The 20,978-nt window shown below is 50.5% G+C and overlaps 1 protein-coding gene across 5 annotated transcripts in view; it reads left to right on the top strand.

The window, feature by feature from the left end:
• Mras (muscle RAS oncogene homolog) overlaps window positions 1-20,978 on the top strand; it is a 53,206-nt gene that overhangs the window by 213 nt on the left and 32,015 nt on the right. The window contains exon 1 of one of the 5 annotated variants that reach the window (XM_048794433.1): window positions 67-258. The exons of 1 other annotated variant lie outside the window; for it this stretch is intronic. The gene's annotated coding sequence lies outside the window, so the exon portion shown is untranslated. Of the gene's footprint in view, window positions 1-66; window positions 259-307; window positions 520-5,086; window positions 5,345-20,978 lie in introns of those variants that run through there. 3 more of the 5 variants (XM_015487004.2, XM_048794431.1, XM_015487003.2) reach the window with 3 other exon arrangements.

The raw sequence follows: 20,978 nt of genomic DNA, 5'->3' as shown, positions 1-20,978 counted from the left end.
TGGCGCTCTATTTTAGCAGGCGCTGTTGCAATATAAGGAATGCGCGGCGCGCCAGGCGCTCCGGGCGCGCGAGGGCTGCGCGGTCGCTTAAGGAGGCGCCGGGGCGGGGACGGCCGGGGCGGCCGGCGGGCGGGCTGGCTGGCCGGGAGCCGTCGTCCAGCTGCCGCGGGGCCCGGCGGGCGCGGCGCTGCCTCCTCCCGGGCACGATCGTGGAGGAGGCGGCCTGCGGGCCAGAGGTGAGCGTGGCCGGAGCGCGCGGTGAGTGGCCGGCAGCCGGGAAGGGGAGGGGGCCCGGCGCGCCGCCCCCAGGCCGGGCGGGCGCTTTGTTCCGGGGCGGGAGGTGTGGCCGCCCCCCGGCTCAGCAGAGCTCTCCACGCGCGGGCTGCGTCCTGGGACTGGCTGTGCGTGGCCTTTTGCCCCCGTCGCGGGCTGCCGCGTAACGGTGTGCGATTGAGAGATCTGTCCGCCACCAAGACCCCAGAGGGGAGGGCCTGCTCGCGGCTCGGGGACCCTTCCACGGTAATTATCCTGGGGTTCCTCGGAGGGGAGGTGGGCGGCGGGACTAGGTCGGAGCGGGAGGGGCTCTTTCCTCCTTTAAAATGGCCTTAACGGGGGGCAGGGATCCTCCCGGAGAGTTGTCAGATTCATCTGAATTATAAAAAAGCAGCCTACTGTATAAACAACTCTTAACTGTGCCTGGGTTTGGGGAGGTGGGGCTCTGGTCACAACTGAGGCCTGGGCTCATGCATAGAACTGATGCAGCAGGGTCCCCACGGTGTGTCAGGCATGGTGCCAGCTCCTCCCCCGCCAGGAAGAGTGACACCCCAGAGTGGTTTGTGTTGGGCTCTGGGAAGCCCAGGGGTGTGGGAGCCCACTCCAGTATGGGAGGTCAGGGAAGGCCTCCTGGAGGAGGTGATGCCTGGCAGCAGCGGGGGCCCTGGACACCCAGTTAGATCCTAGATGCACAATGGGACTCATGCTGTCTCCTGGACTAGTCCAGAGAGGGTGACTGATGAGGCTTGCAATTGTAGCCTCCAGAGGTTTACCTAGCTGCAGGAGTAAGCAGATCAGACCTAAAAGCCTGGAAAGACCCCCGTAATAACCGCAGGACTAACAAGGATGAAGCACTTGAGGTGGACTTGCTCATCATTTGCCAGCGCACCTCCAGAAAGATTTTATGATTATCCTTGTATGCAAATGGCGAAATTGGGCCTCGAAAGAATCAACAACTTGCCCAAGATCATATCTAAGCCCATGCTTTTGGCCATGTGTCTGTTCTGGCCCCTGTTATGAAAGTCTGGCTGTGAGGAGCTCAGATGCTCTTGGTGCAGCCTATGTTATGCATTTAGAATACAGCATTCTCTGCAGACTCACACTGGTGGGTTCAAGTGTGAGGTAGTGGTTGTGTGTATTATTAATAACTGACACGTGTCAGGGCTCAGCCGTGAACAAAGCACTTTCACAGAGACAGATCTTAGAGTTTCTCTGCTTATTTTCGCAGGGAAGAAACTTGAGCTGCTAACATTTTATAAACCTCCCCAATTTCCTGTAAATCGCATGTCCCTGCTGACTGGGGCTGAAAATGTTTCAGGCCATGGTTTTCACCCGTGGGTCTGTTCACACTGCCCAGCAGCCAGTTTATGGCGTAGTTTGGCCTTTCTCTGCCAAGGGTGGGAGGGCATGGGCTTTGGTGTTCTGGGGGCTTCAAGGTCTGCCAACCTCTTTGGGGGAGGGGAGAGGGAGGGGGAGGGTGTTGAGTAAGCCCAGTGCGCTGGTGGAAACTACCCCCTTCCCCCTGATGTGACCTTGTCATTTCCTAATGCAGAGGGGAGGTGGTCAAGGCCCCCTGGGGAGGCAGCTTACTGCTTTTCAGAGTAGTTACCTTTGTTCCTGCATAAAGCAGATTCTATTTTCCAATTCTCATGTTTTCAGCTATATATAAGACATTTTTGTGACAGGTGTAACTTTTATTTTAGTATTGACTCTAGTCACAGGTATTTTACACTTTCTTATAAAGGGACAAGTCAGCTACCCCTGGGGTTGGTTTCTGAGCTCCAGTGGTCATCTGGAACAGGAGGGACTGCTGGCTCTGATAAATTGAGCTTCTGGGGTGACTGGTCCTAACATCAGTCAGAATCATATATTGACCAGGCTTCTGTATCTAGTGAGTTCTCAGGGAAATATGACCTCCAGTCTGTGTTTTTTTACCTGGCTTAATCATTATAATTTGTTCTACCAATGAAATGCCCTAAACAGAATGTGCCTCCCTGAAAGTGATAGCAGACATATCTGCTCGTGAGCACTCTGTAGTTTGGATAAGCCATACTCATGTGAACCAAGTGGGAACAGGTTCTTGTGCAGAGCTGGAATGCTCTCAAGTGTCCAGAGGGCATACATGAGTTCCAGAGGCTCAGGACCTGCCAGGCCTGAGCAGGTATGAACCAGCTATGAGGTAGTCAGTCACCTTTGTCTGGACATGGGAAAAAACGAAGGATCTGGGTGAGTTCCCTGTGACCTGGGGCATCTGGCAGGTACCCATTGTCTGGGGACTGAGCAAAGAATTAAGCTTGGAGAGGAATTCTTTTGGTGAACTCTGTGAGGTCTTGCCCTCATCATCTTAGACACTGCCTCTGGGCTTTGTATCCTTAATCAGTGGGGATGCTTTTGGCTGCAAGTAGCAGAACTAAAACAGCAGTAGATTAAATAGACCTCTGATCACCCAAACATGCTCTCAGTTCTTGTGAGGTCACTGTGTACTTCTGGCAAGTTCTTGCACTGGACAGGTAGCCATGAAAGCTGAGGGTCTGGAGTTCAGAGTTACAGTTTTAGAATCACTGCCTTTTTAAGATGCTAATGAGAGGTTCAGGAAAAAAAAATTGTCTGATGTGCAAAGTTGGGTGGATAATTCAGGGGATTCATGGAACTCTGAGAATGAGCCCTTCATCCATGTTGCCCACCCCTCATCTAAACCATGCTGCTTCAATAGTGTTTACTGAAGACCTGCTTAATAAACCAGCCAGGCCAGCATGCCATCCAGGGCAGACTGGGAGGGCAGAGGTGGTGTCAGAGGTACAGAAAGTAGTGACTTTACTGTTGCCCAGCCTGCGGTAAAGTCAGTGAGCTCCGCGGTCTGACTTCAGAAGGCCTCACTGATGTGGTGGGGAATGAGGGAAGGCTGGGTTGTGCTCCTGGGCACCTGCCCTGTAATCCATGGTGCCCATCTCTTGTTCTCCAGGGAGCATTCCTGCCACATGTGATGAGGTTGGTTTGATCTATTCCCAGAGGGCCCCCAGCCCTCCTTGGCCTGGCCCCACCACGGGGCCTTATGCAGCCAGTGTGTTCCCAGGCTGCTCTCTGCAGCCATTGCTCTTGTGGGAGTCATGAAGCGGCCATGTGAATGTAGCTTCTTAATGTCCCTAATATTAATGTCCTTTCCTATTCTTGGCAGCTTCACGAGATGGGGCCTGCTGATGGCCAGATGGCCAAATGACAATGTGGGTCATCACCAGTTGCTGAGTTGACATTCTGGGGCTCAGAAGGGCATATTCTCTGTCTAGAGAGCCAGGCAGCAGGTTTTTCCATGGATGAAGCATCACAATTTTAATACGAGTTGTTCCACTAGTGAGATCGTGGGCAATGCCAAGACAAGGATGGATTCGGCTGTGCCACGTGAAATAGTGGAGCCCAGGGGGTGGGATGGAGAGTCGGAGCTCTGCGCTCCACTCCTGGTCCTCTGTGACTATCTACAGGGCTTGGGTGGGGCCTGCGCTCTGCTGCATGGGCCCAGGCTCCATCTGTGACTTCTCTGCCTGGCCCTCAGGGTTGTCATGGGGATTAGATGCAATACACAGATGAAATATGCTGAGAGATCAGAAAGGACTTGCGGATGCGGAGCATTATCAATGTTCAGGCAACCTCAGATAACAGAACCCTGCACCCGACAGGGCCCCAGAGCATGTTTAGTCTAGATTCATACCTAGCAGAGCACATTTTTCATCATGAGGGGGAGATGGTTCTGTGGGACACAGACAGCCTCTTCCATCTTAATGGTTACATACTTGTTTATATGCATTATAAAAAAGCATCACATCAAACCTGTTTTCAAATGAATATTTTACTCTTCATTAAGGCTGAAGATTATAAGTTGAAAGCATGCTTTTTTTTTTAAGTATAGTGATTTTAAGGTAGGGATTAATAATAGTAGTAGACAAATATGGCCAGAATGGGAAAGTGACCCTCTGAGCCAAGACTAGGGAACTGTCAACAGCTACCAGGGAAGTGACCCTCTGAGCCAAGACTAGGGAATGGTTAACAGCTACCAGAGAGGGGGCTTTGTCTGTGAGTGGACCCTTCTAGAGATGAGGCTCCTGCTGCCCTTCAAGTCAGTCCACTCCCCTTAGGGCCCGCTCATCCTTAGAAAGCCGTTTCCTTTCTCCCCTTAACCTGTTCCATACGAACCTTCCACAGTCTTGCTTTTCTCCACCATGAGCAGTTTTACTTTCTTCAACTTCTCCAATGGCATGGTTTGAAGACAGCTTCTTTGTATCACTACCTCTCTTCCTCCCTCTCTCCTTCCCTCCCTTCTCTCCCTTCCCTCCAGCCATCCATATGTTTTTCCTTCAACAAAGACTTGTGGGCCTTCCCTGGGCTGTACTCTTCCTACTCACCAGCTCTAAGCCTCACAACAATCAGCCTTTTACAGATTTGGACACTGAGGCTCAGGGAGTTAGGTAGGGCCCCACAGTTTGTCACCTGAGAGAAACAGAAAGAAAGGAGTCTGACTGGATTATATTTGGAAGCACAGTCCTTTCTCTGCTGGCACTGAGGGTCTGACTATACATGATCAGTGGTACCATCAGCCAAGGGCCCCTGAGGAGAGGGGGCTGTGCATAAAGTGAGGCAGCAGAAGTCACAGAGGGTGTAGCCCTAGACGATTGGCAAAGAGAGGCAGAGAGGGCCTGCAGTCATCTCCCCCAACTCTCACTAACCCCCTATATTCAACTATGAACCCCTAAATCACTTGTGTACTTTATTCTAATTACAGTTTTTGTTTTTTTTTCTGATAAGGAGATTGAAAACAGGGGCACTCTACCACCAAGCTACATCCCCAGTCCTTTTTTTGAGACAGGGTCTCATTAAATTGCCCTGGCTGCCTTCAAACTTGCTATCCTCCTGCCTCAGACTCCTGAGTTGTTGGCATTACAGGCAAGCATCACTGTACCCAGCCTTTTTTTTTTTAATTTTGAAAAGTAAAACAACAACAACAACAAAAAAAAAACATCATGCACCTGTTACCCAGAATGAGCAGCTGTGACCATCTTGTCTGCACTTGATCCTTCACAAGGTAGGGCAGGACTTAGAACAGATCCCTCATCATTTTTCCTGACTGGTTTGGGCCCATCCTGAGCCTGTGGTAGGGTTTGGGAGCCTCATCCTGAGTTTCCATGTCCTGGCTCTCTCTTGACTTCAGGTGGCCAGCTAATCCACTGGAAATGCCAGCTGGGCCTCCATGAAGGATGTTCATAGACGCTCCTTTTGTTACCTCTGACCACACTGAGGAATGAGATGAATATGCATTTTTGGCTTTGACCTTCTTCAAAGATGCTCATCCACTGTCACAAACACCTGCCTTGGCTGTTGTGGGTTGCAGAGCACAGTTTAGTCACAGCTGCCCCAATTGAGCTGTAATTTAGAGAGAAGGTGGCAGGTGTACTTGGGAAAGACAGAGAAGACACAATTCTATTTTTATGACTGACAATGACTTGTTCAGCACCCCGTCTCAGACAATCTTTAACGAAATACTTTTTGTATTGTAAAGTATAGAACTACTTTAGAGGAAGGGGACTAAGTCCACAGGGTACTTTCTAATCCCCAGGGTGACCTTTTCCAGATCTCCCTTCGGAACAGACCCCAGGTGCCCAGTACTGGGTCCTCCTCTCTGCAAAGTGGGGGTGAGGTGGCATAGTTGGCTCCCTGTGAGAACAGGCCACGTCTTCTCCCCCAGCTGTTGGCAGCCTTCTCCTCCCCACCATGGGTACACTCCGGAGGCTGGTGTGATCCCATTTGCACACAGCTTGAGCTTGAGTTAGAACAGCGAGCAGAGCTCTGCTTTTTAAAGATCTGGACTTTTCTGGAAAGGCCTTACTCACCAATCAGAATCCTTTTCCAGCAAGTCACAACTGGGGGGCCAAGAACTGAGCTAGTTTCTGAATACACGTTGGAGACCCAAGGTGGCCCCCAAGTCCTTTTCATTAAGTGGGGAGGATGAGGTGAAGCGCTTTCTGTCCCTGAGTCGTCAGCCAAGGAATCACACCTCGGAGTCCTTCTCCCTCTGATGGAGATACTGCCAAAGTCAGCAAGGGTGGAAGGCGAAACCTCAGAAGGACCCACTCTGCGGGGGCACATCCCACTATGAAAGTGTCATCGATGAAAGCAGTTAAAGCCATGTTAAAACCAGGTCCTGCTTAATTATACAGAAATATTCATGCGTGTCGTCCTTATAGGCCCGTTTTTCTAAGGAAAGTTGGGGTTTACAGAGAACCTTCTATAAGTGCTGTGTGTTAGTCTGTCCCCAGGATTCCAGCTACTGAATGCAAAGTACTGACAGGCACATGGACCTGTGTGGAGATTGCTAGAAGTGTGGTGGAGTTTGGGAGGGCCACTCACCCCTGCAGGAGCTGGTCATTTGGGGGAGGGGTTGGGGACGGTTTCTTGCCTCCTCAAAGCATATTCATTTCAAAAGCAAGATTAACTTTAATTCCATTTAGTATTTTTTTTTATCCCTTGTTATCTCTTAGAGTTTCAACATACTTTCTGGAAAATTCCCTCTTTTGAGATAACCCACAATTCACCTCTTCATGTTTTCACTGGAAACAGAGACCCTGAGGAGCAGATAGAGGCAAACGCATCTTTCTCAGCCAGCACCCTTCCCTCACGAGTCAGGCCCAGAAGCCCAAAATAGCCTCTCTCATGTTCTTCTTTCAATGCCTGCTTTATTGTAACCGGAGATGAGGGAAGAAGGGTGGAGTTGCTGTCCCAAAGCCTCAGGGGGCACATATATGAGAAAACCTCTTGGGAGATGTCTCCTCCGCCTTCCCTGCTCTTGGGCATTCCTCAGGTTGAGATTCCTGGCAGAGCTGAAGGGCCAGCACTCCTCACCTGGGCCCCTCTCCCCTCCAGGGAGTCAGGCTCTCCAAGGCCCTACCCCATTGGTGCCCTCAGCATCCAAGGCCAGCAGCCTCAGCTTTCACGTCCACCTCCACTCACTGACCCCCAGCCCCACCCACCCTCAGTGGACAGCAGCCTGAGTCCACTTCTCTGGGGCTGGGTGGGTGTTTCCTGCATGTTTGAGATTTTATGGAGGAAATCAAAATAAAGAAACAAAGCCTTTGTTTTATTTCTGGACTCCAACTGGGGATGGCTGGAGGGATGGAAAGGGGCAGCAGGAGCTGGTCACTTGGCATGTCAACAAAATAGCCATTCTAATAGAGCATTTCACAGGGACTTTTCTATTTAGGGTTGGTGTGGTCGAATAGGAAAGATGGACGGAGGGCTGAGATCCATCTGCGTGGAGAAGAAGAGGGTGGGGTAGCCTTTGCCCCAAGCAGAGTCTGGGGCAGAGCTTAATATCCAGGCAGGGGCCTGGGACCTCCCAGGTAGGCCACCAGAGTTGGGGTGCCCTAGGCACTCTCCATCCTCCCTTCCTGGTGGGACCCCCGCCCCACTGCAGTTTCTGCTCCACTCCCTGTTTATATGAATCATCTTGAGGGAGTCCCCTACCTCCATACCCAGAGAGGGGAATGTCACCACTGACCTCTGTGTCCCTTTCTTCTCTAGTCAGGTTATGTTTCTTCATGTGTAGAAATGGGGAGACGCACTCCCCAATATTTCCTAATCTTCCCAAAGGATTCTCTCATTGGAGAACTTTTTCAAGGGTATCATGTATTTTTGTTTGAAAATTGCCCAAGTATCAATGAAATCCCTGTTTGATTCTCCACCCTGTTGTAGATCACAGACTTTCTCCAAGGGCTTAAAAGAAAGAGGGTGTGCTGTGGCTCAGAACAGGGCAGAAGTTAAAATCCAGTGTCAGAAATCTTCCCTTTGTTTGGTCAAGCCCCGCAAATTTCTCCCTGGCTGTCTCTCTCCTCAAACTTACTTTCCTGCCATTTTCCAGGGACCAAGTTTCCTGGACGCTTAGCCCCAGACCTTCTGAAAACTCCAAATTTCCATGACTTTTGATTGCAGAGGAATGATGACATCTATCCTGGACGAGGCTATGAACTTTTTACCTTTTTTTTTTTCTTTTTTCTTTTCTTTTCTTAAATCTGGAAAGGGTCATTAAAGAGTTTGACTAAACAAGGATTATGCATCCTAGAATTACAGTAAGAATCAAAAACTATGGAATGATTGTAGTGGTTATTACCAGCCAGATCAGATTCTTTTTTTTTTAGAGAGAGAATAATTTTTTTAAATATTTATTTATTTTTTTTTTAGTTTTCGGCAGACACAACGTCTTTGTTTGTATGTGGTGCTGAGGATTGAACCCCGGGCTGCACACATGCCAGGAGAGCATGCTACTGCTTGAGCCACATCCCCAGCCCCCAGATCAGATTCTTAAGTCGAGCCTTCAAACTCAGATGTTAATTTTTTTTCATGCTTTCCTGCTAGAACATTTTGCAGAGTAGCTGTCAGGATTAGAGATGATGTAGATCAACAAATATTTGTTGAGCACCTCTGTGCCCGGCTCGTGCTGGGTACTGACAACCTTCTAAGACACATTACATCATAAACAACTAAGCATTAAGTACCATCATGCAGAGTACTATCAAGGCAAACAACTAGGTGCTTATGGAGAACATAACAGTGATCTCTCTGAGTCTGAGATGCAGTGAGGATCAGGGAAGCGTATGTAAGGTGCTTAGCATGCGGTCCGGGCTTAGGAAACAGGCATTATAAATATCAATCTGGGTCACAGGACTCAGCCTGAATCCTCATCCCACTGGTTGCTGCTACCACCCACCAACAGTAGTTTTGCAGACAGGTGTTTAATTGGCCTGAGATTATGCAGCTAGCAGAGGGGCAGACAATTTTTAGCCATGACTTTTAATGAAAGCGCTGCATGTAGAGAGCAGGGGGTGGGTGCCTGGCCCCCCGCAGCTGGTACAGATGTCTGGGTGAGCCCTGCCTTTGGGAATGGAGCAGCCTGTCAGCTCTGTGTTCCTTCCACGCTATCGCTGCCAGGCCTGGCCAGCCGGGTTTGGAGGGCAAAGAAACACAGCAGCCCTTAAGAGCTTGGAGGGCCGAGGTGTGGAAGGTGGCCTCCTGCCTTTCCAACTAAGCGGGCTTAAAATCCTGGGTCCGGAGGGCCCTGCCTCCAGTCCTGGCTGGACCCTGAGCACCGGGCAGCCGTTCCTTCTCCTGTCCTGCTCTCTAGGCCTTTGCAGAGGAAAATCCCACACCTCCCCGTCCTGCTCATTGCCATGCCCAACTCGTTCTCAGGAAGTTTCTCTTTTATTTGGCCCCAGTCCGGCTCTCTGCAGTCTGGTTACTCTTTAAAAAATGGAGATTGGATCACCTCACCCCACCTCAGGGAAAAGCCTGGACGGTTTCTTTTGATAAGCAGAAAAAAAAGTTCAGGTTCTCTGTTAATGGTGTTTAGTATTTTGAATATGAATGATGAGAGCCAATCCCAGCAATGATTCCTTTTTGGAGTGCCTTTGGACCCTCCACCGCCCTGGGTCTGACACACTCCTGCGCAGCCTGTGCCCTCCCCCTGGAGAACACTCCTCTGGAAATTTTCCTTGGCCTGAATAACCCCTGCTGCTGCTCCTCAGGGTCACTTCCACTTCCTTTCATCTCAGCCTCTTTGCAGCCAAAGCCAGGCCAGGCCAAGGCAGCGAGAAAAGGTCTTCTGCCTGGGAACAGCCACCCCACTGGATATGTGCCGCTCAAAAAAGGCCAAGGTGGCAGCTAGTGACCTGGGCTGGGGCCACCATGAGGCGTGGGGATGATTTGTTTGCTTTGTACAATGTGTAAAACTTTTAAATTGATGGTTAGTATTTTAAAATCTGGTCTACACATAACTCAAATTTATGGACACTTTTTAAAAAATTTAAACTGGTAGCTCTGTTGCAGATAGTCTTTGGTTGCTGTGGTTAACTGTAAGGCCCTCAGGGGGCCCAGAGACAGAAAGGAAAAGGTCTAGTCCTCAGCCCCCTCTCCCACTGTAGCTGATGAAGCATCCCCAGCTCCTGGGTGTAGATCAACAAATATTTGTTGAGCACCTCTGTGCCCGGCTCGTGCTGGGTACTGACAACTACTAAGACACATTACATCATAAACAACTAAGCATTAAGTACCAGCATGCAGAATACTGTGAAGGCAAACAACTAGGTGCTTATGGAGAATATAATAGTAATCTCTCCAAGTCTGAGATGCAATGGGGATCAGGGAAGCGTATGTAAGGTGCTTAGCATGCGGTCCGGGCTTAGGAAACAGGCATTATAAATATCAATCTGGGTCACAGGACTCAGCCTGAATCCTCATCCCCCTGAGGGCCCTGCACAGTTAACCACAGCAACCAAAGACTATCTGCAACAGAGCTACCAGTTTAAATTTTTTAAAAAGTGTCCATAAATTTGAGTTATGTGTAGACCAGATTTTAAAATACTAACCATCAATTTAAAAGTTTTACACATTGTACAAAGCAAACAAAGGGGAAGTGGAAAGGGGCACTTTCCAAGAAGAGGTACATGGCTCTGAGGCCAGCCAGATGATGGACACTCATGGCCTTGGACAAACCACAGAATTCTCTGTCCTTCAGGGTTCTAGGGGCTAACAGTGTCTTCTTGGCAAGGTGTATGTGAGTTGTCAAGGGGAGTCATGGCTGTCACCTGGCACCTGTGGAAGGAGACTCCAGGAGGTAGCAGAGGGCCCAGAGGAAGCAAGACTTTTGGGGCTCAGTTCAAAACATCCTGGGGAAACTGAGGAAACTGAGGCAGCTCCTTTGATGGGTAGTTTTCTAGGCAATGTGGGCAGAGAGCACTCACAGGTGGACTGTTCCTACAGGTGCCAGTGCCCTATGAGGGTCTGGAGCCTGATCACTGAGTGCCATCCTTGGAGACACAGCTGGAAATCAGCAGGAGCAGAGAGTGTACAGGGAGTGGGAGGAACTTCAGGCACCCGTGGGCGAGCTCTTCAGGAGCACCCATGAGGAGCAACAGTGCTGGAGTGGTGGGGGACCGTGCTGGTGGAGGGGGTCCAGGCCAAGGGCAGATACCTGCCACTGAGTGGGTGAGCCTCAGAGTTGCTGAACTTTGACCTTGAATTTTAAGTAAAGGGTTGAAGTAAACTGAGAAAGGAAGAGAGAGTCAGGGCAGAAAGGTGGGTGGGAAGATGCCCGTGAAGCGGGTTTGTGCAGGGTTGAACCTGAGCAGCCCAAGATGGGGCCATGCCAGAGGGGTCAAAACAGGGAGAGGCAGGACCTCAGCCCTCTGGCTGCAGGAGTGCAGGGCCCTCAGAGTGGGCAAGCCCAGGGTGTGTGGAGCCAGCTGTCCCTGTACGGTGACTGCTAGCATGACCTTCTTGGTCACAAGCAGATTCCTGTGGAGGGCTGCAGAAGTTCTCCTTAGCTGCAGGTGCAGCTGACCCAACACTAGGAAAATATTAATAGGCCTCCAGGGACTGAGATTTAAAAATAAAGCCACTTACCCCTCTCTTGCCTCAGCTGCCACCCAATAAAACCATGAGCCCGAGGGCAGCCTGCCCTCACAGAGCCCATGCTCCACAGAACAGGAGACCCTTTCTCTCACCCCTAGATTGAGATCCCTCCCTGTCCTCCGTGAGTCACGGGGACACCGTGGGGGCAGGGGTGGAACTAGAGGCTGTGCTTAGTGTAGGGATGCAAAGATGAAGATCCTGAGTTTTCAGGAAGCCAACAGTGACCTCCTCCCCTGCCACCTGCCACTCCCCATCACCTCTGCTGTCCACACGTCCACACCCACACTCAGTTGCAGTACCCAGCGCCTTCTTGGTTTTTAACACCCCTGATTCATATTTTGAGGCTTCTCTTCCTCATGTGGACACACTTGTCCTATTTTTTACCTGGCTAACACCTACTTGGCCTCCAAGACTCTATTCTGACATTATCTCTACTATGAGGGCTTCCTCAATACCCCCAGACTAGGCGAGATGCCTCCCACTCTTGGGCTCCCACATTACTTAGCCCTCTGTCTGTCACCTCTCTCTGCCTCCTCTTTACACTGTGAGCCCCCCAAGGGCTGAGCTGGGCTCAGGCTCCTTCATCCTGGTATCCCCTGTTCTAGGACCCAGCACACAGCAGGTGCTCTGGGGCACTGACTGGGGTGTCAGTCCACAGGGTGAATGGGTGTGTGTCTGGAGAGGAGGGTGGCTTCCATTGATTCCTCTACCTCTCCTGGTTCATTCCTTTGGATCAGGTAAAACCAGGCCCATCCTACGTCCTGTAACCTGTCGGCATTTTTCTCTTTTTTAAGAATATATCCCACAAGCCGCAGGGCATAGAGAGGGCCAGGTTTCCTGGTCCAGAACACTTTTGGATTTTTGGAGACAGTTGGTTTAATGTTGGGTTCACTAGCAGTTTGGTATCTTTCCTGTACTCTGCATCAAGGAAGCATCCCCTGAGTACTTGGGGACATATAAAAGAAGGCGTGGATCCTGCCTCTGCAAAACTTCACTCTCATCTGTCATTCAGTCAACAAGCACCTGGGGACTTGCTGTCCTAGGGTGTTGCTGTAGAGATCAGCACCAGGCTGAGACATGGGAGCTGCCTTCCAGGGCAGATTGAGAGCTGAAGCCAGGTCACAGTTGGCAGGAGAGCCTTCCAGGGAGGGAGATGCTGGGTTGTGTTGAGCTGTTCCCCGTGGGACAGTCTGAAGGGAGCTCCAGAAATTCAGGGAGGGCTTTGGAGCAGCAGGGCTTCCTGCAGGAGAGACTTGGGATGGATTTTGAAGGATGTTGATGTTGGATCAAGCAAATAAATGTCCCCTTTCATCCCACCATGAGACAAATGCTGCTGCTGCCCCACTTATACAGAAGGTAAGCCACCTGCCTGAGGTTCCAGGCTGTCTCATCCCACAGCTCAAGCTCCAGGTGAGGGACCAGCCCACATCTGGGCAGGGAACAGCTCATTTGTGGACCACCAGGGGATGGACTGAAGTAGGGACCAGCACAGTGGGAGGGTCCCCCATGGAGGTGCTAGAAAATGAGTTCTCAGAGCAGCCTGGTGCCCACAGCTTCCATTCTGATCCTCATTGCAGGGGGCTGCAGCAATATCAGATCTGTGTCCTGTGCAGCAGACCTCGTCCCAGTCAGGATCTGGGGTGGCAGGGTGTCTGTTCACAGTGTCTGCCCTGGGTGCCCCCTAGTTCCTGACCTGTCCTTGGTTGCCTCCTTCACTCTGATGCCAGCTCCCTGGCTCACTGCTGACCTCTCTATGCACTCCTGGATCTGCCATCTGTACCCTGGCCTGGCTCCACACACAGGTGTCCACCACCCTGCCAGCTGTGGGAGGTCACCTAGCATTAACAGGCTGGCTGTAGCTCTGGAACCACACTGGGTGGTTTTAGATCCTGTTGCTGCTGCTTTCTAGCTGGGCAACCTTAGAAAAGGTATTTCACTTCTCTGTGTTCCAGTTTCTTCAGCTGTGAGGTGGGGCTAATCCAAGCCCCTACCTGATAGGGCTGAGGGGAGTTAATGAAGTGTCTTCCAGCAGCACCAGACACAGGTCTCCTGGCTGTTTTACCACCATCTCTGGTGGAAGAGGCCCAGAATCCAAGGTGATGTCTGCCATGGCTCTGGGAATGGGGACGGGCTGTACCCACACCCCCTACTTGCCATCTAGAGGCCATGTTTAAGGTCTTTTGCAGCAGGAGATAACATACCTGGCTGGCTGGGTGGTTGTCTTAAGAATAGTGTGAGCCGAAAGCACAGGGGGCTTTGTGGAGGAGTTGGGTGGTCTAATGACAGGGTTGGGCTGGAATCAGCCAAGATATGAAACAAAAGGGCTGGGGCAAAGTGTTGCAGAGGGCAGAGTGAACCATTAAGGGATGCCAAGTGGCCTGGGCCCCTGGAGGGTCAAACGCCATTTATGCACAACCCACAGGTCAGTGACTCTGGGGAAGCTGCCCATTTCTGGGAATTGTGCAGAAGGGAGGGGCAGCTCCTGGAATGCACAACCATTTCCTCCGCATGGGTTGGGTTACTCCCCCCAATGTGTCCTCATCCCCTAGAGCTGGGCACACCCAGACATCATAAAGATGAGATTAGCTTCCCAGGACTGATTTAGCTCCATGTGAACTCACTCTCTCTGCCTTATATATCTAGAAAACTTGCAGCTCAGCTAATGAGGCTAAAGGGCAATCTTTAAAATAATTAGTATCGAAGTAGGCAAAAGAGCAATGATTACCAAACAGTGAAATCAGCAGCATCTTTGGGAGAAGCTGTGGGTTGTCCACTGCCCGAACCTCTAGCAATCTGTGGTTCTGTAGTCAGGGCCAGGGAAGCAGCCGCAGGATGCAGGATGCCCTGCAGGGTCCTGACTCACCCTGACAGTTAAAGCATAGCTGTGGGATGATGCAAACAAATCGACGATTAATTGACAGAAGACTTGGAGACCGTGTGGCGTGGCAGTGCGAAGCATGATCATTGGTGTCTGAGCGTCCACAGCAGAGGTCCACTACACAGTGGCAGTTGTTGGTTGCTGTGCAACTCCTCCAGGGCACCACTGGCTCTGGCCAGGGCTGTATGATGCTGCTTTGCAGCTAGGCCCCTCAATGTCCTCTATAGATAAAGCCATTTTTTTTTTCACATGTACAGCTCATCTGGAACAACAGACATGGTGGGAAACAAGCTCTGTAGAAGCCCTAGAACCTGGGAACTTGGGAAGAAGCAGATTTGGAGAGGAATTCTAGCTAGTGGGTACTGCTATCTTGGGGGGTTTCTGGGGCCCATGGCTGTCTTAGGTATTTATACCTGTCAATGTGTTAGATCCTGCCATAGTGTACGTGTGGTATAGGTGGTGATGGGTGGGGCCGGGAAGTGGACTAAATCACCAGAACCTGCCAGGTCAGAAGGGAGAGGAATAGTTGTGATATTAGAGTCATATGGTCCCTGGGGTGGGGGGCAGGGAGGGTTATAAGTCCAAGGACATTGTGGCTCTCCCCTGGCCTGCTTCAATGAATTTGCCTATCAGTGCAAATATGTCCTTGCTGAGTGACCCTCTGAGTTATTGTCACTGGGGCCTTGCACATTCTTGGGACTCTGTTTTATACAGGAGGACACTAAGGCTCCAGAGAGTTAAAAGCCTTGCCCCAGACCACACAGGGAGCCCATGCCAGAGCCGTGAGTAGAACACTGGCTGCCTGGCTACAGAGAGAAGGCTGTGACTGACCCCCAGGCTGCCACACTGAGAGCCCCTGGAACTTTGCACACGACTGTTCCCAGGAGGTTCCAGACCCACCCGCCACAATTTGAAAGTTGCTTCATGAAGAGCTCATGTTGGGGTCACCAGGCCACCCAGCCACCCACTTCCTAGGGGTATGCACCAGCCCCTTTCAGAAGGATGGACATCATTTTCCTGCCCTTTGGCAGGCATGAAGGAGGGCTGGGTGGTGGAAGGCTGCATTGGGGCAGGGTCAAGTGGTCTGTCTATGCATAGACACAGAACCTTCCTTAGTTTGAACCCTGCTCAGGGTCATGAGAGCCAAGGGATAAGAAGACGTGACTCTTGTCCTCACAGAGCTTACCACCTGCTTGGAGAGGTGACTCCCCCAATTGACAAACAACTCTAGATCACGCAAGATGATGCTGATTATGGGTAAAGAAAGTGAAAAAACAGGCAACTCCTGGGTGCTGTGGTGCACCCCAGCATCTCAGGAGGCAGGGGCAGGAGGGTCACATGTTCAAAGCCAACCTCAGCAACTTAATGAGGCCCTAAGCAGCTCATGAGACCCTGCCTGAAAATAAAAAAATAAAAAAAGGGCTGATATAGCTCAGTGTTAAAGAGCCCCAGAGCAAATAAAATAAAATAAATATAAAAAACAGCTTACTTGTCAGTTTAAAGATGCCTGAGGTTTTCATGTACATGTTATTAAAATTGTTGAGGAAGCGATGTTGCCTTTTAGGAAGAAGTTTCCAGTATGAGCCATGGTTCAGGTTGCTGGTGCAGCCTGTAGAACTGGGTGGGGCCCTGGGAGTAGTTGGTTGCCACGGGAACCAGCTCAGCCTCCTCCACTGCCAAGTGGCTGCTGTTCCAAAAGTTGGTTTCTGCATGGAGGGGGCTGCCTGGAACCTCAGAGCCATTTCCCATGGAAACAATGCTCTCGATGAGGGGTGACGGGCCCACAGAGGCCTATTTAATCTGGCACTGAGAGCTGAGATGCCAGTGTGGCTTCTAATGGAGGAGGAGGTGGGGTGGGGGGTGGAGGAGGAGGAAGAGGAGGAGGGTGGCAATCAAGGAGCCTCAGAGCAGAAGAACCATGAGCCAGAGAGAGAGGGGGGGGGGATGCTGCCTGTCTTCTGAGATCAAAGGGAAAAAGGCAAGAAAGGAAATACTGGGGCACCTTCTCTGAGCTGAGCATATTCCATACATTTCTATTTCATGCTCAGAGCAATTCTGCAAAGTGTGATTCTCTAACCAAGCCCTCTTTACAAGTCAGATGCTGAGGCCATGAAAGGAATTTGCCCAAGGTCATTCAACTGGCCAGTAGGAGAGTACCCGGCACAGCAAATTAGTGGGGAAACTTTGAGAAGAACCCAAGTCTATCTTATATACCACTTTCCTACCTCAGAAGGGCCCATCTATGGTCCCCACAAGTGAAGAGCCAACATTCTAGAATGATCTCCAAGGTGCCTTCTCGCTGAGAGGACTGGAAAAGAGAGGGAAATTGCAAATGTAAGCACTTTGCTTCTTAACCACTGACCGACTTTTATCCCGCAGTGACTTCAATCATAGCCTATTAGTGGCTTTTTAAAAATTCTCTGTGCCACGTGAGATCAACTTATTCTGTAGGAGAGGGATGCCTGCCTCTTGATATCTTGGCCATACTTCCTATTTACAAAGACATCATTTGGTCAGAGGGTTTTTCTGGGTGGAAAGACATGCCCAGCAGGAGAGGATTCAGCCTAGAGCCTTCGTGAATTGGGGTGTTCTCTGGACTGATTCTCCCTCTTTGGCAATGCTTTCTTTCTTTCTGAGCTTGTACTTGTTCCAGAAGGGTCCTCCTATCTATGGCATTGGTCTGACCTCTTAGAGTCAGTCCTACTCCCTGGCTGAGAGTTGAATCTTGTCTGCATGGTAAGGGCCAGCTCTGGATGATAGGTCATCTGGCGGCTGTTCAGAAATACCAGTGTCCAGCACATGCCCACCCTATGCCAGTGCTGTGCCAGGTTCTGGGGACAGAGAGGAGCAAGATGCAGCCCCTGTCCTTGTGTGCATAGGAACATGTACAGGATCCAAAGTGTGATGGTGGCCTCTGCGCCAGGAACCACAGGGCTCAAAGTGCAGGGTGGTGTCTCCCTTGGGAGGTGACTCTGGGCTTGGACGTGACCCAAGAAGGAGTGTGTGCCCTCCCAGGTGCCTGGGTATATGTGGAGTGTGCTCTGTGACCACAGGGAACCCTGGGAGGACCCAAAGCTGGTTGGGGGTGAGAGGAAAGTATGAAGGGCTATGGCACCAGCGTGGCTGGAGAGGTTAGCCCTAAATGACAAGGTGACAGGACTCAGATGTCCAGTGAAGGAGCCTGGACTTACTTGACTTATCAGCTGTGAGCTTCACCAGAAGGGTTTGCAGCACAAGGGACCCAGCCTGGTGTGTGGCAACCACAGAGTTCCTCTTCCAAAAGTCCAAGTTAGAAGGAAGTCCCGAGTGGGACGGTAACCCCACGACATGGTTCCCTGTGCCCTGTGGGGTTCAACCCCTGAGTGTAGGGTGCTGTGAAAAGGAGGGTGCCCCCAGCTGCCCATGTCCTGCCAGCTGTCTTGGCAAGCAGAGGGCATTTTTTGAGCAAGTCCCCAGGTGATTCTGCTGTGGGTGGTCCGAGCTCTGTCTCAAAGGTTAAGTTCATGGCCTCTCATATTTACTAGTGTGTTATCTTGTTTTCCTTCGAGAAGAAAACCAACAGAAATGATTTTACTTCCCCATACCTTCCCACCCACTTAGTACACTGTGGCTGCCAGCAGAGAATGGAAGCTTTGGAAATCACCCTAACACCAGCAGACACGTTTCGGCCCTGGCCGTGGGTCATGGTGCACCCCAGGCGAGAACAACCACGGTTCACGGGGGGTCGTGAGGAGCTGCTCTGAGACGGAGAGGAGGGAGGGAGCTGGCCCTTCCTGTCCTCTCACTGTTTCTGCCACCCTCTGCCTCCCCTCTGGCCCCTATGGACCACCACCGATGCCGTAGATTAGCCATGAGAGAGCTCAGTGAATTGAAGCCACAGCTCATCTCCATCTTTGTAGCAAGATGCAGGAATCAGATTCTGGGGCTGCAGCCAGTGCTGATCCCATCCTGACCCAAAGGAGCTAAATAAAATGAGAGAGAACTGAACTTTTTCAGGTGGCTTAGACATTTTACTATTGTCAAAGTTTTCCAGTATACGAATATTATACAGTCATCCCTCGGTGTCCAAGGGGGATTAGCTCCAGGACACCCCAAGGACACCAAAATCCTCAGATGCTCAAGTACCTTATATAAAATGAGACAGTATTGCATATAATACATCTTCCCATCTCTATATTACCTACATGCCTAATACACAATAAATGCCACAACAATTGTATTGTTCAGGGAAAAATGATAAAGAAAAAAAGTCTGTAAACGTTTAGCATAAATGTAATTTTTAAAATATTTTCAATCCACAGATGGTTCAGTCTGAATGCAGACTCATGGATGAGTAGGTATGACTGTGCATTACCTGTTATAGAAAATTGAAACAGAGAGGAAATCAAAGGACCCTGCAGGGAGACAACCTTCTAAACCTCTCAAAGCCAGATTCACCCCTGGATGTGTAGATAGATTCATTGGCGGGTACCTTCCTAGAAGTGGGATTATATGTATTTGCTACTTTGCAGCCTAGCTTCCCCCCACCTCTATACATACTACAACATTTTTAATATCATCCTTGTTAATTATTCCATTACATAGACAAACTTCTTTAATTCTCTTCTCCAACATTTAAGTCATTTCCATTCCCCTCCCCCATTCCCAACATCTTTGTACACGTCCCTGATTATCTCCTTAGAATAAATTCTCACATGCTTACAGCTGTGGGAGAGGGTACATCCATTTTCAGTTCTGATATGTTTATGCAAGTGTCTCCCTCCCCCAGGCCTGAGGGTATCAAAGTGCATACTTCCCTTATACTGGGGGAAGTCCTAAATGTCAACATCAGGCTTCAGTGACTGCAAAGGATTCCACAACCACTCTGGCCTGTAACCCCATGCAAATCAGGACGGCCACAGAACCCACATTTGTGTCTAACACCCTTTCTGACACAACCTAGAATTGAAGACTCTTCTAGAGATGAAAATAGAAATGAGGAGCACCCAAGCCAGCCCTGTAATCTAATAGATAAGGAAACTGTGGCTCAGAGAGATCAGAATCCTCTCCCAAGTAGGGGTGTCATACAGGAGCCCCCGTCCCTTGTCCTGTGGGCCACGTTGCCTCCCTCCCTTGGTGAGACCATAAGTCACACACGGTGGCTTTCCCCTTCCAGCTCGCACGGGGAACTTTCCCCTTTGCTTCTTCTGGAAGGTGGGGTGGAGCTTTCTTTCCCTCTGTTAACACCCAGTTTTCATGCTACCAAGGAGGCCCCAACAGGAGGACCCAGCTCCTCCCTGGCAGGGTCCACAGTGAGCAGCTAACACTCCTAATTGTTCTTCAGGTAACACCTCCCTACCAGTGCTGGCAGCCTCCTCTTCCTGGAGACTGTTGGCTCCTATCACTGTGACACTTGCTGGTTTCCCTCCTGTTTTTCGGATTGCGCTTTCTTTCCATGACCCCTGCCTGTCTGTCTTCCTTGACACTATTTCCAAAGGTCACTCTTAACTCCTGCAGTCACCTCTTCACATCAGTCTATATCTGTGAAGGGGCCAGGTCGTCTTCTTCTACTCCTCCTCCTCCTCTTCCTCTTCCTCCTCCCCCTCCCCCTCCTCCTCCCTCCCCCCTCCCCCCTCCTTCCCGCCTGCTTTATTCCACATGTCTTGCCTCCTCCTCCTCCTCCTCCTCATCCAGGCTCCTCTCAAACTTTTGCATTCAAGTGATGCTTCTGCCTCAGCCTCCTGGGTGGCTGGGACTATAAGCATGCACCACGATGCCTGGCTTCCAACAGCCCTGCAGAATCCTGTCCCACATTTCCAGCTGCCTCCTTAGCTTAGGGTTTTTCAGCTTTGGCAATGCTCTGTGATGGGGGACCATCCTGTGCAGTGTGGGATGGTTCAGCAACATCTCTGGTCTCTGCTGACGAGATGCCAGTGGCATCCACTCAATTGTGACATCCAAAAATATCCCAAGACATTGCAAGAATCCTTGAGGGGGCAGAATCACCCCTGGTTGAAAACCGCTGCCTCAGTCCAGACTTGGCATCATCCAAATAAAACTACCACCTCAGGCTCCCCTTCCTTTTCCCTAATGAAAACAGGGTGGCCAGTTGCCCTTAGGTTCCAAAATGACCATGTGTGGTAAAGGCCAAGGAAACAGGGAGAGGAGCCAGAATTCAGAGAGTTGGAGGAGCCTCAGAGTCCCTGAGCATAGGTGTGCTGAGTAATTATGGCATTTTGCTCTAAGCTCAGACACAGCTTCAAATCCTCAGCATAGCATTCCTATTGATAAGAGATGTTCCAGTCGATAAAGACAATGTGAAAGGTGGACCTTTGTGTGCTCTGACCAAAGCCCTCGTGTTTACCTGTAAAGTTTGAGGGCAGAGTTTAGTTCTGAACTAAGC

This window comes from Marmota marmota, unplaced genomic scaffold (genome assembly GCF_001458135.2).
Source record: "Marmota marmota marmota unplaced genomic scaffold, marMar, whole genome shotgun sequence".
In the NCBI taxonomy this organism is placed as follows: Eukaryota; Metazoa; Chordata; class Mammalia; order Rodentia; family Sciuridae; genus Marmota; species Marmota marmota.
Note: the sequence above shows the minus strand (reverse complement) of the source record. Positions and strands in the feature narration are given on the sequence as shown.